The sequence below is a fragment of the Centruroides sculpturatus genome, unplaced genomic scaffold (genome assembly GCF_000671375.1).
Source record: "Centruroides sculpturatus isolate CEXI.00-Female unplaced genomic scaffold, Cexi_2.0 scaffold152, whole genome shotgun sequence".
Taxonomy (NCBI): domain Eukaryota; kingdom Metazoa; phylum Arthropoda; class Arachnida; order Scorpiones; family Buthidae; genus Centruroides; species Centruroides sculpturatus.
In genome coordinates this window covers 273,768-290,484 of record NW_019384348.1, presented here as the reverse complement: position 1 = coordinate 290,484, position 16,717 = coordinate 273,768, and the positions used below count along the sequence as shown (strand labels likewise).

The 16,717-nt window shown below is 29.5% G+C and overlaps 1 protein-coding gene across 1 annotated transcript in view; it reads left to right on the top strand.

Moving 5' to 3' along the window:
• Positions 1-489: 489 nt before the first annotated feature.
• Positions 490-16,717, top strand: part of LOC111636595 (protein sel-1 homolog 1-like) — a 94,406-nt gene continuing 78,178 nt past the window's right edge. Inside the window, exon 1 of the mRNA XM_023381878.1 lies at positions 490-655. The gene's annotated coding sequence lies outside the window, so the exon portion shown is untranslated. The remainder of the gene's footprint in view (positions 656-16,717) is intronic.

Sequence of the window (16,717 nt, the reverse complement as noted above, 5' to 3'; positions counted from 1 at the left end):
TTCATGTAGAAAATTTTATTTAAATTTCAAGAATAAAAAAATCAAAATTAATTATGCGATTAAAAAAAATAATAATTAAATAAACTAAATGTTGTCAATTAAAATTATAATAATTTAATAAGAGTTGTAAATATAAAATACAGTTAATATATATATATATATTTTAAAATTTTCGTGCAGTTGTATCCGAATTACTTCTTTTCTTTTTTATTATTTTAGTTAAAGTTTGGCACCATTTACAAGCTTGACTTTAAAATATTCAGGTACAGTACAAACAATTACATAAGAGCGGTCAATGGAAGACGCGAAAAACTTTCCCAGATGAAAAGTTAAAAATTTATCGCTATTAAAGTTATTTTATTCGGATTAATAACAAGTTAAAATTTTCAGATTTATTTATTAAATATTTTATTATTTATAACCCCCAAAATAAATTATTTATCGAGATAATTAACATTAATGTTTATCAAGTTGAGGTAATCTATTTTAGTCACTAGAGGGATTATTAGAATCGAGTGAAAGATGGACGTACGTGGCGTTAATTTATTGGAAAATAGAATTCTAATAAATTTATAATTATCGATATATTTCGTTGACAATGTTGTGAAATTGCATTTGTATTTTTAGAAACAACTGTTAAAACTAAATATTCGAAGTAAGTAATAATCGTTCGTTATTTTTCCTATATTTACGTCAAAATTTTAATACCTGTTCATTCGAATTCAAAATTATTGTTTTTTTTTTATTTTATTAATTTAATAGAAATATAAAGCTTATTTTTCTAAAAGATTGCATTTACTTTTATAGACTTAGACTATAAACTTTGATATTTCAATCCAAATATCATCAATCAATGCATTATCATTATCAACATCATTACAATGTTGATAATGATAATCACTTTTAATAACATGAAATATTTGTTTATACTGTAATCTTTTTATATACAATATAGTTGGATGTACTGTACTTCTAAGTAATCATTCACATAGGAACTGACTTAGTTGTATTGATTTTGCAAAGTCATAAAACAACTGAAGGTTTTTATTGTAACTAGCAACACCTTACATTGTTAAGAAAAACAAATTGAAATTTGATGACAAATAAAAGTTTCAACTGCGGTAATTATATTATTATTAATTAAGTCTTTGGACGTGTCGTTTTGACTTTGTGTTTTTATTTATCATCAAATTTCGATGATGATTATTTTTTTCTCTCTGTTATTATGTTAACGTAATGTGCTGAAATATATATTTTTATACATTAAAACTTTTTGGAGGTTTTGGAATGAACATATCATTTGAATACCTTTCAGTAACAAGAAAGATAAATATCAATATTGTTAAAATATCAAAGTAACAGTAATATTGTTAAACTTCATATATAATCTTCTCCTGAGTCATTGAAGTTTATTTAATTTTTCCATTTTAGAGATAATGAAAATCCAATTTTGTTGTATTTTTAGTATTTTTAGATTGGAAAAATTTTATATTTTAATACAACGGATCTCTATTTTCATAACTAATATACACAACTTGTAACTGCTCACTTCATAAACTGTTGCTTTTAAGACTGGTATGAGTTTTTTGTTATAGTTGTATGAATATATTTAAATATGGCATTTCAACAGTTAACCATTTTTGAATCTATTATATGATTATAAATATATTTCCAAAAATAAAACTTTAATTTATGACATTGAACCTATGGGAATTAGAATTTGATTTATGTTGGCTCATTTAATGATGATTGATTTTTTGGGAATCAATTATGTCATAAGAATAGGATCTGTTGTATTTATAATGAGGTGTTCTCTTTTAAATTATAATACATTAACAAATTGAAGTCTAAGATTATGAACATTACTTTAAACATTTAATTAATTTAGTTATTANAAAATATCAAAGTAACAGTAATATTGTTAAACTTCATATATAATCTTCTCCTGAGTCATTGAAGTTTATTTAATTTTTCCATTTTAGAGATAATGAAAATCCAATTTTGTTGTATTTTTAGTATTTTTAGATTGGAAAAATTTTATATTTTAATACAACGGATCTCTATTTTCATAACTAATATACACAACTTGTAACTGCTCACTTCATAAACTGTTGCTTTTAAGACTGGTATGAGTTTTTTGTTATAGTTGTATGAATATATTTAAATATGGCATTTCAACAGTTAACCATTTTTGAATCTATTATATGATTATAAATATATTTCCAAAAATAAAACTTTAATTTATGACATTGAACCTATGGGAATTAGAATTTGATTTATGTTGGCTCATTTAATGATGATTGATTTTTTGGGAATCAATTATGTCATAAGAATAGGATCTGTTGTATTTATAATGAGGTGTTCTCTTTTAAATTATAATACATTAACAAATTGAAGTCTAAGATTATGAACATTACTTTAAACATTTAATTAATTTAGTTATTACTTTATTTTTTGAAACATTGAATTTATTCTGTTAATTTTTCATATATATCATTTTGAATTGTTTTTATTATTATTATTGAATAATAGAAAGATAAAGGCACTAAAACCAAATACAGACTAATAAATGCAATTGTTTTTCCCCATAATGATATACGGATGTAAGAGCTGGACTGTTAAAAAAGCTGATAGAAGAATAATAGATAACTTTGAGCTATGGTGCTGGAGAAGAATGTTCTGCATCCCCTGGACAGCAGCACATATCACAAACCAGACTATTCTGGAATGTGTCAAACCAGAAATGACATTAGAGGCTAAGATCACCAAACAAAAACTTTCATATTTTGAGCACATTATGCATGCAAATGGACTGGAAAAAGATATTATGCGGGGATATATCAGCGGTTCTCGGCAAAGAGGACAACAAAGAACTTGCTGGCTGGACACGATTAAGGCTGATTGTGGCATGACAGTGTGGCAGCTGAAGGAAGTTGTCAGGCACAGACAACTTTGGAGAAGTGTTATTCATATGGTGACCAAGGGATGGCAACAACTGAATGGTTAACATCATCACAGTTGGATATTGAATTGAATAATTGAATTAACAGTTGGATATTGAAATATTGAACAAATTATAAGTCATAAAATTACAGCAATATCTTTATTAAATGATCATCAGTTCCTGGCTCATTAAAATATTAATGATTAAAGAGATATTTTGAAAAATGATGATTTCAACATGAAATTTTTTAAAGATGTTTTTAATGTCAGTGCCTTATTTATTATATTACTAGCAGACCCCACCACGCGTTGTTGTGGCTCAAAATGTATCTATTATAAATTTATAACACTTCCCCGTGGGGGGAATTTTTCGAAAAATTTCTTCTTAGTGCACATTCTGTTGACATACCCTATTAAAACGCAAAAAACCGCATCTAAAATAGTATAAATAGAAGCAGAGTTCTTTACGGTAAGCCTTAATCCTAACCATCTCCCTTCAGTGGGGGGAATTTCGACACGTATATTATATAAAAACACGTGCGTATTTGAATGCAGCGTTGTGTCAAAATTTCAAAGAAATCGGTAGGAACAAACGAACATTACATTTTTATTTATATAGATAGAAGATGATCTGCTTTAGTTCATTTTCACAGAAAAGCATAATGCCTCACAGAAAAGCAAACTTAGGGCGTCATACTCGTAGTGCCATCTATTGGACATAAAAGCCTTAACCTAGATTATATATATTAATTTATATGAATGTTTAACGGAATAATATACAGCCTATGTCCATCCTGAGGTTCCATTCTAAATATTGGTGAAAGAATTTTTGAAATTGGATGAGTAGTTTCGGAAATTACCTGCTGCAAACAAACTTACATACATACAGTACATACATACATACATACATACATACAAACATTACCTTTTTATAATATTAGTATAGATAAAGAAATTACATAGTGATATTATATAAAAGTAAAAGCAACAAAAATTTATTTTTCTTTTAGATAGAAATGATAAAAATTATTGATAATTGAGATTTCTTCAGTGAAATTTTGTTAAAGCAACCAATAATCTCCAAAAAGAAACAGTGAACTGTGTTGATATGGTTACAGTTTTTTATTGAACATAAATTAATTTTTATATAGTTTATATCATACAAAATTTATTCTGATATTGTGTAACTTCTAGAATTCTTGTTATATCTATTATAGGATATGCTAAAATTTTTCTATTAAACAACAATGGAGGAAAATGAACATTTTCAATTGCTTTTAGCAATTATTCTCAAATTAAAGAACTTATTTGGAAACTTATATATCAGAATAGACTATTAAATTCTTCTTGTAATCATAAAAAATTCATATTTTGTCAATTGTTGAAAACTCATATTTATTTGATATCATTAGAAAAAAATTTTATTACTTTATCAACATTTTTTTTACATTAAAGTTTTTTAATCAAACAAATGAGAAAATTGTATTATAGTATGAAAAACTGGCATTTAATTACTTTAATAATAATGATGACGACAGTTTACTTTCTTTAGATTTTCAATAAAATATAATTCTTTATAGAAGTTTAAGCAATAATATAAATATCATAAACTAATTTAACAATTTTTATGTGATCCATTAGTTTATAAAAAAATCTCCATAGTCTCCATCTGAATTAGGAAAGCACTCCAAAAGAATGTGATAATGTCAAATTATAGTATTCAATCTAAACAAATGCACTCAAGACACAAAACAGTGTGCAAGCTAATACTATGTAATGATTTCATGTCTAATTAAAACTTATTTATTCAACTTCTGAATATGAATTTTTTTTTACAAATTCAAATAAGCAAATGTACAAATATACATATCCATTAACCCAATTTTTAGATTAATTAATGCCAAACAATTGTAATTTGGGCTATCTCTAGTCCAAATTATTTGACATTTAATTAGTATTTAGTAACATTATTATAGCCCAATGTAATATGGCAATTGTTTGGCATAAACAAATATGTTATTTAGATGAAGGAAATGTATTTTTTATCAACAGAGTTCAAAATTAATGAACATTGCAAAAATATTTATCACAAAAACTAATATATGTTTATACATATAAAGTATTTATATATATAAAAGGATGGTTCAACTTCCAACTTCTGCTGCTAGCATTTTAGTAATGGTGATGGAACTGTATGTGCCACATAGTTTTGATTTCTTTCTTTAGGTACTTCCCTTCTACATGCAGACACTTCTCTCATTGTTTTGGTAACAATGCTATTCATGCAGAGCATTTGGCTAATTTTGGAGACAAACTCTTTGACTTCAGCATTCTGACAGCCAGATAGCCGAATGGTCAAGGTGGCAGCCTATGACCCGGGATCGAATCTGGACTGGTCAAGGAACCCCAAGAATTTTTCAGGGGTGGTCTGTTCGGATATGTAGGGTCCCATCTCTTACCACCCGGTCGCCCCATTGTGGGCCTGGCCGAAACCATAATGGGCCTGCTATAAGAGGCCCTCTTAGTATCCATGGGTGGAAAGAGTATTAAAAAAAAAAAAACTTCAGCATTCTGGGTTAATCTGTCTTCCAAACCTTCAAAGGGTCAACAGGTGATAATTGCATGGTGACAGATTCTAACTGTAAGCTGAGTGTTCCAAAATTTCTTAACCAAGTCTGTTGATCACTTCTGCCATGCACAGCACCATGCTTTGATATCAGCCAAAAGACTTATTCTGCAGGCATAGCATCATTGCTAAAACGACGAAGTGTCGGTGTGGAGGGTAATATCTAGAGAAAGAAATGTAAATTGAAACTATCTTTTATTTTATATAAGACAACTTTTCTCCAAAAATAAGGCTCAAAACATGTGCATGTGAAGTTGTGATCATCAATAGGTTAATGAATTTCCCAAATGATCATCAGTAGACTACAGGTAATCTCTACCTGGTCCAACTCTTGAATAAAAATGTTATTGTTTAAACAAACATATTATTGAGACATTTCTATAATAAGTATCTTTTGCATGTATTCATGTTTAATGGTAAGTTTTAATTCTAAAGGATATTTTTAAACTTCTCTTTTAAAGTTGATAAACTAGATGCACATCCTAATTTTATTTTATTTTTTTTAACCAGAATTTTGGGGTTGAGTACTAAAGGTGCAAGATTGTTTAAATACATTAAATACTTGACCTAAATAATCTCTGCTAAAATGGGAATACATTTTATATACCAGATTTTATGGTATACTAGCTTACTCGTCACGCATTGCTGCAATCTCAGAAGAAATGAAATTCAAGCAAACTCGTTATGATAAAATTAAATTTTAATTTTATCATTTTTATTGAAGCATTATTATTATTCATTTTCATCGGGAAAATATTTCAAAGTGTCGTTTCAATTCTATTTATTTATTGTAGTGCTTGTGGATACACAATATTTTTTGTTTTTCCGTCTGGTGCATACACGAATAAATCGGAAGGTTTTCCGACGCGTGAGCCGGCCACATACAGTTGTCCATGCGAGAAGCACGGATTCTCCAAATTTAGCCCACACACTCGCAGCGATTGTCAGAAGTGCGATATTCCCCATTTTTATATATATTTTTAAATCCTTTATAATTTTCATTATTTAATTGCTCCTTCCTTTCTTCCTTGGCACGTTGTGAAATTTCTGAGAGTTGGATAATAAACCGTTTTATTTTAATTTGTCTTTTTAAATTATTTTGAGTCGATATTAAAATTTGGTAAAGGGGATACCTAGATCGGTAAAATACGCGAATTTCTTCCTACAACTTCGGTTGTTGTTCGGGGTACGGTTAAGGTTTTAACTAAGTTCGAGTGAATACGTAATTAGCAAAAAAAAGTTGAAATAAAGTGATTAAACAAAAATTATTACAAATATCGTAAATAACAAATGCATATATAGAGATATTTTTTGAAAGTGGGAAATGGTCTTCACAATTTGAAATCGATCGAACACACTGCTCGAATGCTCGTGTAAACGCGCACCATCTATCGTAGGATAAATGTACTTCGCGGGAGGGTATTTAAAAACTTTCCAAAGTTTCATGGCAATCGTAATATGCCACAAACCTTCGCTGGAGTATATTAAACAACTTCCCAAAGTTTCACGGCAATCGGATAAACGGTGTGGTAATGCATGAAGGACATAGGACAGACACACAGACATACATTCATTTTTATATATATAGATAAGATGCACATATACAGTTCTGTTGCCATTACTGAAATTCCAGACAGAAGTTGAACCACCCTCTTACATTGATAGTATTGCAAATAATGAATTAGTAGTTACTTATCAGCAGTTACTTTCAGACAGAAAAAAAAAACATTTAAAATTATATTGTATATAAAGATTTAGATTAGTCATGAGCAAACATATTTGTATAGATAAAATAATTATAACTGATTATGGCTGATCATAAGTTTTGTACACAATTTTATATAAGTTTTCTACAATATATGTTGAAGATTGGTTTTTTTAGGTATGAAGAAAAAATAAAATTTATAAACTATTAACAAAATAGCAAATCAAATATCTGAGATATGCATTTTCTAGCAAAAATTTTGATTATTTATATTAGGTAGTAAAAGTACCAAGTAACAATAATAATAATAATGTTGGTGGAATATATCCTACTTTGTTAATACTGGTGGCTAGTGCTATGCTAGATGAAAGCAAAGGTTCCTATAGGCAAAGCTGTTATTTTGTTTATGTATTGTTCGTATATGTGTCTGTGTTTAAGAATTTCCTATGTGATGTGTTTAGCATGGCAACTATGTGTAGTATAATGTATTGTATGTGCCATTATAAAGTCTTGATGTTTCTAGACTTTTGTATAGTGTATATAGCATTATGCCCAAGTAATAATTTTTTTCAGTATATATATTTTATATGTTGTGATGTTTGATACAGCTATATCTATGATGTATGAGATTTTGATTTGTTTGTCAATGAATGTGACGTCTAATCAGATGTAATGGATTGTTTCATCTATGATTATAGTTGTGCCATAGCACGTTTTGTCTGCATTGTTTTCTATGCCATCTGCAATGTTCCTGGGTAATAGCTTGCAAGCTTTTGATATATTATTATGTTTGCTATTTGGTTATATCGATGTAAGTACAGTGGGTGATCAGTTAATGAACAAATTGGATAATGAACACTTTCGCGAAAGATTTTTATGTTTGGACAACGAACATCTCACAGAACAAACACAAGAAGAAGTGACGTAAAATAATGAATACTGATTGGTCTTCCCTTGTCTTTGGACAACAATTTGAAACTTTTCGGAGCGTGAGAGATGTCGACATTGATGCTCAACCTGGTATATACTGATTGGATAGTATTCCTTCGAACTTTGAAACTCTCTCTTGTAATTTCAGCCTTTTATTTTTCTGACAGAAACAGTTTTTTTTTATAGTATTCGCGAGACTGTCAGGTGAGCACTCATTAAGTTTACATCTGTTTTTATTTTCGAAAGGTGAGAGTATAATAGCAAAGGTAGAGAGTGGGCAGAAGATGTCTGATGTTGCTGGGCAGTATGGCTTGAACAGGTCTACAGTAGGCTGCAGTTCAATCTTATCTAAGAAAGATACTGTATTATCAAGAAGACAAAAGTAGCTTAACGAGTAGCAAAAATCACATCTGAGAAATAAAGAACATTGAAGAGCTCATAATGGAATCTGAAATGGATCTGATGACAGAAGAACACCAAGAAACTCAGCAAGATATGTTTTTTTTTTTTCTGAAAAAGAGAATTAATGTCAATATCTGCTATTAAACATTTTTTGAAGTGGGATGATGTCAGAACAATGGTCTTAAAATGGCATTCAAATCAGGTTGAGGTTAATAGGCTTATGGATCTCTACAATTACAATGCTATTAATTACTTCTGAAAAATCTTGAAGAAGAGAGAAAAGCAATCGACATTAGACAGATTCTTTTACCCCCACAAATGGAAAAAATGTGACTAATAAAAATGCAATACTGTGTATATATGTATTTTTATTATTACATATAAATGAACGTAGTAAGAAAGTATATATTTTTTTATTTTTTGGGGTCTCCAGAACAAATTAATCAAATTCCCATAAAAACCTATGATAAATTGATAATCAGTTAACAAACAATTTGGATAGCGAACAAAGTCTTGGAACGGATTATGTTTGTTAACCAATCACTCACTGTATTTTGTTTATTGTAAAAGCTTGTGATCTAATGTAATGCATTGTACAGTTTCATGCATAACATGGTATTTCCTAAGTGCCATTTGGAAATGTTTTTTTTTGTAATTTTTTGTATTTAATTAATCTGTAACTAGATAAAACAAGTAATAAAACTACCAACATAAAACTGCAGCAAAGCAAATTAATTTTTTTATTGTGTTTTTCTCCCAAATTATAGTAGACCATATTGACATAAAAAAATAAATTTATTTTAATCCAATATCCCAATAATTCTTCATTAGTTATGACATTTTTTCATCTAACTACAACTTTCTCATATCAAAATAATTCTTATAATCTTCTGGCTATCATCTTGTAATTTAAAACTTTTCCATTAAGATTATTTTGAAGAGATTGAAAGAGGTGATAGTCTGTAAATGCCAGATCAGGACTATATGGAAGATGAGAGAGAACTTTCTAATTAAGCTGTCATAATTTTTGTTGGGTGGCTATTGCAACTTAGGCTTGAGTGTTGTTATGTAACAAAATAACACTGTTAAATTGAACCTTTTTCGTGGAGTTTTTTACCAAGTCTTTCCAATTGCTGGCAGTATAAGTAACATTTACTGTTTCATTTGGATTCCACAACTCAAAATGTAGTTTTTTTTCTCATGACCCATCATGCAACATCTTTCAAGGATGAAGGCATTGCTTTGGGTTCTGGAGTTGGACTAGCCTTTTGATTTAACCACTATCTTTTATAAATGGCATAATTATATAATATCTGTTTCTTACCCTATTATTCCTAGTTACTATTTTGTCCAGAAATAGGGATGTTTCTTATATATTAAGAAGTGAAATGCATATGGATAATTGATCCAAGCAATCCTGTTTTACCGAACAGGTCAGTTAGGTTATGTAGAACTCATATCCCACACTTGTTTATCTTTACTAGTTGCTATAACTGCCTAACTGCTGTTGATTGCAACACTCCCAAGTTTTTCTGTAATTTCTCAATGTAGATAATTTTGTATTAATAAAATAAAAGGACGACTCTTACAACAAAACGGAGGCAGTAGCCTAAAAAGGAAGGTCGTCTCCGTGAGTTTGTGATTTTATGAACTGCTGATGGTGCGAACAACGAAAGAAATGACTGAAACAAAAATTTTTTTTGTAAGAGTCGTCCTTTTATTTTATTAATATTAAATAATCGTTGGCCATGTAAAACTTATTATTTTTTACTTAAGATAATTTTGTCTTTTTGCAACATTTTGTGTGCCAAAAGATCATCCAGATTGAGGGACATCTGTAAGAATGAAATTTTTATTTTTTAATTTAATTATGTCTTCTGCTGTACACACTACAAATATTGTTTGTCATTGTAACTGCATTGTTATCTTTTCTAAATGTATATAATATTACAAGCCTTAAATGTTTTTCCAAGATCATTTCAATTGACATTTAAAAAAGTTTAATAACTTTTTTAAAAATAAGTTAATCAAAATCATTATGAAAATCATTATTAGAACTGTTATGTTTTTAATGAATTAGTACTTGATCTGATTAGTGTATTATACAAACTATCCTATAGCTTGGTTGGAAAAAAAACATTAGTTATGACTTTTAAATTTGCTGATATTTTTATTTAAAAATTTGTTTTTTTACCTATGTTTTCTTAATGTATTTGATTTATTTAGAATTTCTCATAAAGGCATTTAAATATGGTCATTTGTTGCACATAAATTGCCTTTACTGGATGTGATTGATCATAACAGGAAAAATTTAACATATTTCAAGTTTATAAAAAATGTATTGCATATTGTTAAAATAAAGGATGTCACTTCATAAGAATTTTTCATAATACATCTATCCTTGTTTATTATGTGGGTTTGGTTCCAGAATAACACCATGATAAGCAAAATAGTGATGAATTTATTATAGAATATATGGGAAAATAGGGTTTCATTTCAAGATCCCAAGCTACCCAATTTACAACTTACCTAAATATCACCACCAAATAGTTTTAAACACGTAATGATATTGCTTCATGGTTGGAATAACATTTACAGTAAAATTTAATAATATGTATATGAAATGATCAATAAATAATAAAAATGATAGTGAAAGTATGTATCATAACACTTACTGGCTTGCTCATGCAGCTCCTGCTCACTGGGCTTTGATTTCATCATGGTCATTACTTATCACTAGTTGCTGAAGGAAGTATCTGGAAAGTCTGGATCATTGTCACTGTCAATGTTTGTGACATGAAGGGTAGAAGACCTGACTCCAGAAGGGCCAGCTACTGGTTCTCTGCTGGAATGGTGCAGATGAAAGTGTTGGAGATGGTGCTAGGAACTGGCAAGGGTGATGGAGCTGGCAATGGAGAAGCCGAAAAACTTCTAAAGAAAGTAGTTATTGTTGACTGTTTACTTGCTGCTCGTTGTTCCCTATAAATTTCTTTGTAGAATGCAATTCCACGATCTAAAATAGCAGTCACTGATTCTATTCTCTCAAAACTTGGGTTTGCTTAATGTGAGATCGGTCAACTGCCCATAGATGGACATTATTTTATTTAGGTTTGACATGGTTAATGTTGGACTAGGGTCTAATGGTCATCATTATCATCAACTTCATCTATATCTGGGTCCTCTCATTCTTTGTCCATTAAATTTAACTCTATGACCTCTATGTCATTTAATTCTCTCTGGAGCTTCTATCACATCGATGATGTCATTTAGGTCTAGCTCTTAAAAGTCATGGTAATGTCTTTGCTCTGTTCAGGTTTCAAGTCATATGATCTCCTTCCAACCCACCAAAGTCTGGAGTTGTGTCAGGAAATAACTTGCACCATCCATTTAGAAAGTAAGCTTCATTTATCGCTTTCCAAGCCTTGACAATGAAGGAAACATCATCAAGAATGTTAAATGTTTTCCAATATTGCTGCACTGTTCCTCATTGTCTGACAATGCCTTGTGTATTGCCTCAAAGGTAAGATTGAGATACATAAGCTTAGATGTGGCCTTCACTTCCTGGTCCATTAGCTGCAAAAGTGAGATTAAGATAAATAACTTTGATCTCACTCTGAAGGTCATTTAAGTTGGTAGGGTGGCTGGAAAAATTATCTAAGAGAAGAATTGCTTTAAAAGTAATATTCTTCTTAGCACAGTATTGTTTTATCTCAGCACAGAAGTGGGTCATAAACCACTCTTCAGAGATCACTTTCATCATCCATCCTTTTTTGTTAGCACACCAATGCACAGGGAGAGTTAATGTGCATATGTTCTTAAAGGCATGAGGTCAGGTAGAGTGGTATATAAGCACTGGTTTAGTTTTGGAATCCCCAGCACTATTACCACAGAACAGTAGAGACACCCAATCTTTAGCTGGTTTGAAGCCTGGCATCTTGGTCTCTTCTTTAGCCACATAACTTTTGTCAGGCATACATTTCCAGTAAAGGGCTGTCTGATCTGCATTTAAAAACTTGGCAGGGTAGTTGAAATATCATTTAAAAATTACAAAAAAGTCATTTTTTAGCAAATGATTTATATTTTTGATATCTTAGAATTCAAGTGTTTAATAATTTCATTTACATTTGTAACATTTACATTTATATTAATAATAGTAGTAGTAATATAGCTCAATATAATTTGGCAATTGTTTGGCTTTAATATATAACTATTCAGTTTGGATGTTTATATTTTGTATACATTTGTAACTCATACATTAGATTTAAGTTAAATTAAATAACATATAGTGATACTATACATCATATTTGTAAATAAAATAATAAGAAAACTGTCTCTATATCAGGAGTGTCCAACCCACAGGCTGCATGCGGCCCAAGGCAAGTTCCAATGCAGCTCAATAAACGTGTAAACAAAATCAACAAATGTTTTAATTTTTTTATTATTTATTTATTTCAACGGCATAAACTCAAAAAAGAAGTTACACAAAGTCATAAACCTTTATTCATATTTTATTTTTGAGTGGAAAGGAAATATTTTCAAATATTTGGAGATGTATGAATGAGGAAGGATTACTAAATAAAGCTGGAGTTGTGACTCAAAAGATTATAGACCCAAATTTGGGAAAAGGAGGAAAAGTGAGAAATGACAAAAGATAAATGTAGTGAGACCAACCTTTCTCACTTCTTTATCTTTTGTCTTTTCTCTCCTTTCCCTACATTCTATAATCCTTTGAGTCACAACTCCAGCTTTTTTTAGTATTTCTTCCAACATTGCAAGATTTCGCTACATTTGCGCCAAATGTGGCTACTTTTTTTTGTTTGACATAAATATCATTTGGCGCTTTGGCTACTTCTTGGGCTACATACTATTTATAAATATATTAGTTGAATAACAATGCATTTTAAAATGGTGTTTTGTCGCTTTTTATTAATTAGAGGCCGAAAGAAAATAAATATTTGTGTTTTTCAAATAAATTTTCATTTGTCTCTTTTATAATAAATGAATTTATCTATTTCAAAGTAAAAATTGAAAGTGTCTGTAGAAGTAATTTTTTAAAATATCCTTTTTCGTGAAAAGATTTAATACTTATTATTGTAATCTAGACATGTTAATCCTTAAATATACTTGTATATTGGGCCACAAGTATATATTGTGGCCCAAAACTCCTTGACCTCTTCCAATGCCGCCCAGAGAAACAAAAAGGTTGGGACACTTCTGCTCTAGATGTTAATTTAATACTATATACAATTATAAAAGTAGAAATTTGTAAGTATTAAGAACAGTTTCAATAAATCAACTTATCATCATTGGATAAAAATGGAACAGAGCATTTGTTTAAAACCTATATGGATTACTATTTTAGAAGTATAGTTAGATTACTGTCATAGTGGAAATACAGTCAATCCGGTTTCAAACTTAATTCGTTCCTGAAAGTTATTCAAAAATTGATTTGTTCTAAACTGAAACAGATTTTCCCATAAGAAACAATAAAAATGGATTAAATCTGTTTGCAACCCCCAAAATAAAACTTTTTTTTTTTTTTTTATCTTTTTAGCACTATTTTATGCATAAAAATGCCTAAAAGGCAATATAATATTGTTTTATCTATATCTATCTTTATTCTGGATATACATATTAAAAACTGTTCCATTACCACCACCAACCAAAACCAAAATAAACACTTTACAAAAAAGTGCTATAAATACAGACTCAACTGATTGCTGGCATGAAAAATAACCAAATCAATCAGACAAGTATTGATACTTTTCTGATTGATCCACAATTTCCATAATATGTTTCAATTGATTTGATTTTGACGATTTTAATTAATTAATTTTGTTTTTAATTTTAGTTTTAGTTTCAGTTTTGGTGTAAAGGCCAGTTTTAATTATTATTTTTAGTTTTAATTAACTGGCTATCTAGTATTAATAAATATTAATATTATAATATATAGTATTATGATGATGATATGAAACCGTGCTTTACAATTTGTTTATGCTTCTAACACGATAAAGTGTTATAAATTAAGACACTTGGTGGATTTTCTCATCTAAATAAAGATGAGTAAACCCGCCAAGTGTCTTAATTTATAACACTATCGTGTTAGAAGCATAAATAAATATATAGTATTATATCAATAAATTTTTGTTATTTAATTTAACTTAAGCATATTTAAACATGAATTCTTGAATGCCATTTACATTATTTGAATGTCAATTAACTTTATTTTTATTAATTAATTTGATTTAAATTGAACTGTGACACACATCGAAAAACAGAAATAATATCTTTCCTGCATGCACACTGAAATGTAATTGAGGCCTTGTTTTGCAAAAACAACATATGTCAAAATTGAGAAAAAATGAATTTTTCATTGCATCTGTCAACTCTAATGGGTGACTTGATCATGAAATATTATGCAACAACAGAAAATTCCAACAGAGATATTCTATATGAAAGATTGAGTTATTACAAAAACTATGTCAGCAGATAATGTCAAGATTTATTTACAAAGTCAATAATTGTCAGGGATATTGCTGTTTTTGTGAGAAAGGTGACTTAAATGATGGCCAACTACATTGAAAAGCACAGTATTCTGGATCACAATAATCTCAAAATTATTTGAAGATGTTTGATATTGGTAGATGTTTGCAGTCAAGAAAGAAGAGGAAAGAAGACAGTATCTGAGAGGCCAAAGTTTATAGAATTAGTCACACAAACCACAAAAAGAAGAGAATAGGAACATAATAGGTGATGTTTACATACCTGCATGCTCCTGAATGCAGGTACGTAAACATCACCTGTTTATTAAGTAAAAATTGAATCTGAAATCAGCAAGGATTAGAAAAGTCACTGAAGATGAAGAGGCTGTTCAAATTTATGACACATATTCTGGACCATACAAAAGTATTCTGATTAGAAGCACTAGGAAGTGGATCAATGACTTAACACTGCCACAAGCGTACAAAGATCCAGTACCTATTCTGAACAAGAAACTTGTGGACTACCTGAAGCTGTCAGTTTTCCTGCAGAAGGCAGAGAATATGAAGTTCTACGAAAGTCTGTCAATAGTTAAAGATGCTAAACAGTATGCGGACTTTGAAGAGGAAGACAGCAGCAGTGGCTGAAAGGATTCAGAAATGATATATGCAAACTTTTCCATGCAAAAAGAACTGTGGGAATAAACTTTCTGAGAACAGTATATGTCAGTCATCAAAAATTTAATTTTTCTTGGGTCCTGTCAAAGGCAATATTTTGGCAATACATAAATGCCAAAATATTTATGTATTTTGGCAATACTTCAGAATAGCTCACTGTTTTGTTAAATGGGAGCAAAAGATGTCCATGTGCAATGCAATTTAATAGAAATGTTTTTTTTTCAATTTGATCAGGCTGTCAACTTTCTTTTAACCTAGGAAGTATAGGAAGTTGACCATCAGTGGCTGGCTCCACTGAGTAGCTTGTTTGGTAACTGAGTTATTGCACAGCAACCAGGAACAAAAATGAGGTCAAAATTTGTATAAATAAACAAGCAAATATTTGTTTTGACACCATCACAATGCTGGGCTGCAATTTTTAATCATATTTTTAATTTATTTGATTTAAAATACAGTATATGCTCTCCACTTCAAATTAGTAGTGTCTTGCCCCTGTACATTATACTTTCCTGTTAGCAATAGAGTTGTGCTGGTCATCTAACTAACTCCTTTCAAGGGGAAATTTTTGAATTGAAATAACATGACTTTTGGTGCAAACTGGAAGTTCATATATAGTTAATTGGGACTTCCTCCCCCTAAGGTTTCCATATCTGGTCTCATTTTTCATCTATCTAACTTTGCTCTCAAGATTAAGGAAAGATGGACAACTGGGAATTTATAGGTCTACAATTTTTTCAAATTGCAGCCCAATAACTTTTATTCCTTTTACTGGTTTTTGTGATATTTTGTGTATAGTTTTATTCTTAACAACCAGTTTTTTTGATGTGGTGTAGCAACACTGTTTAATATAAGTGTATATAATTTTGTGTTTTTAATAAATAAATACAAGATTATATAAGCTTAAATTTTTAATTAACTTACATCAAATTTATAATTTTATTTAGATAAAATTAA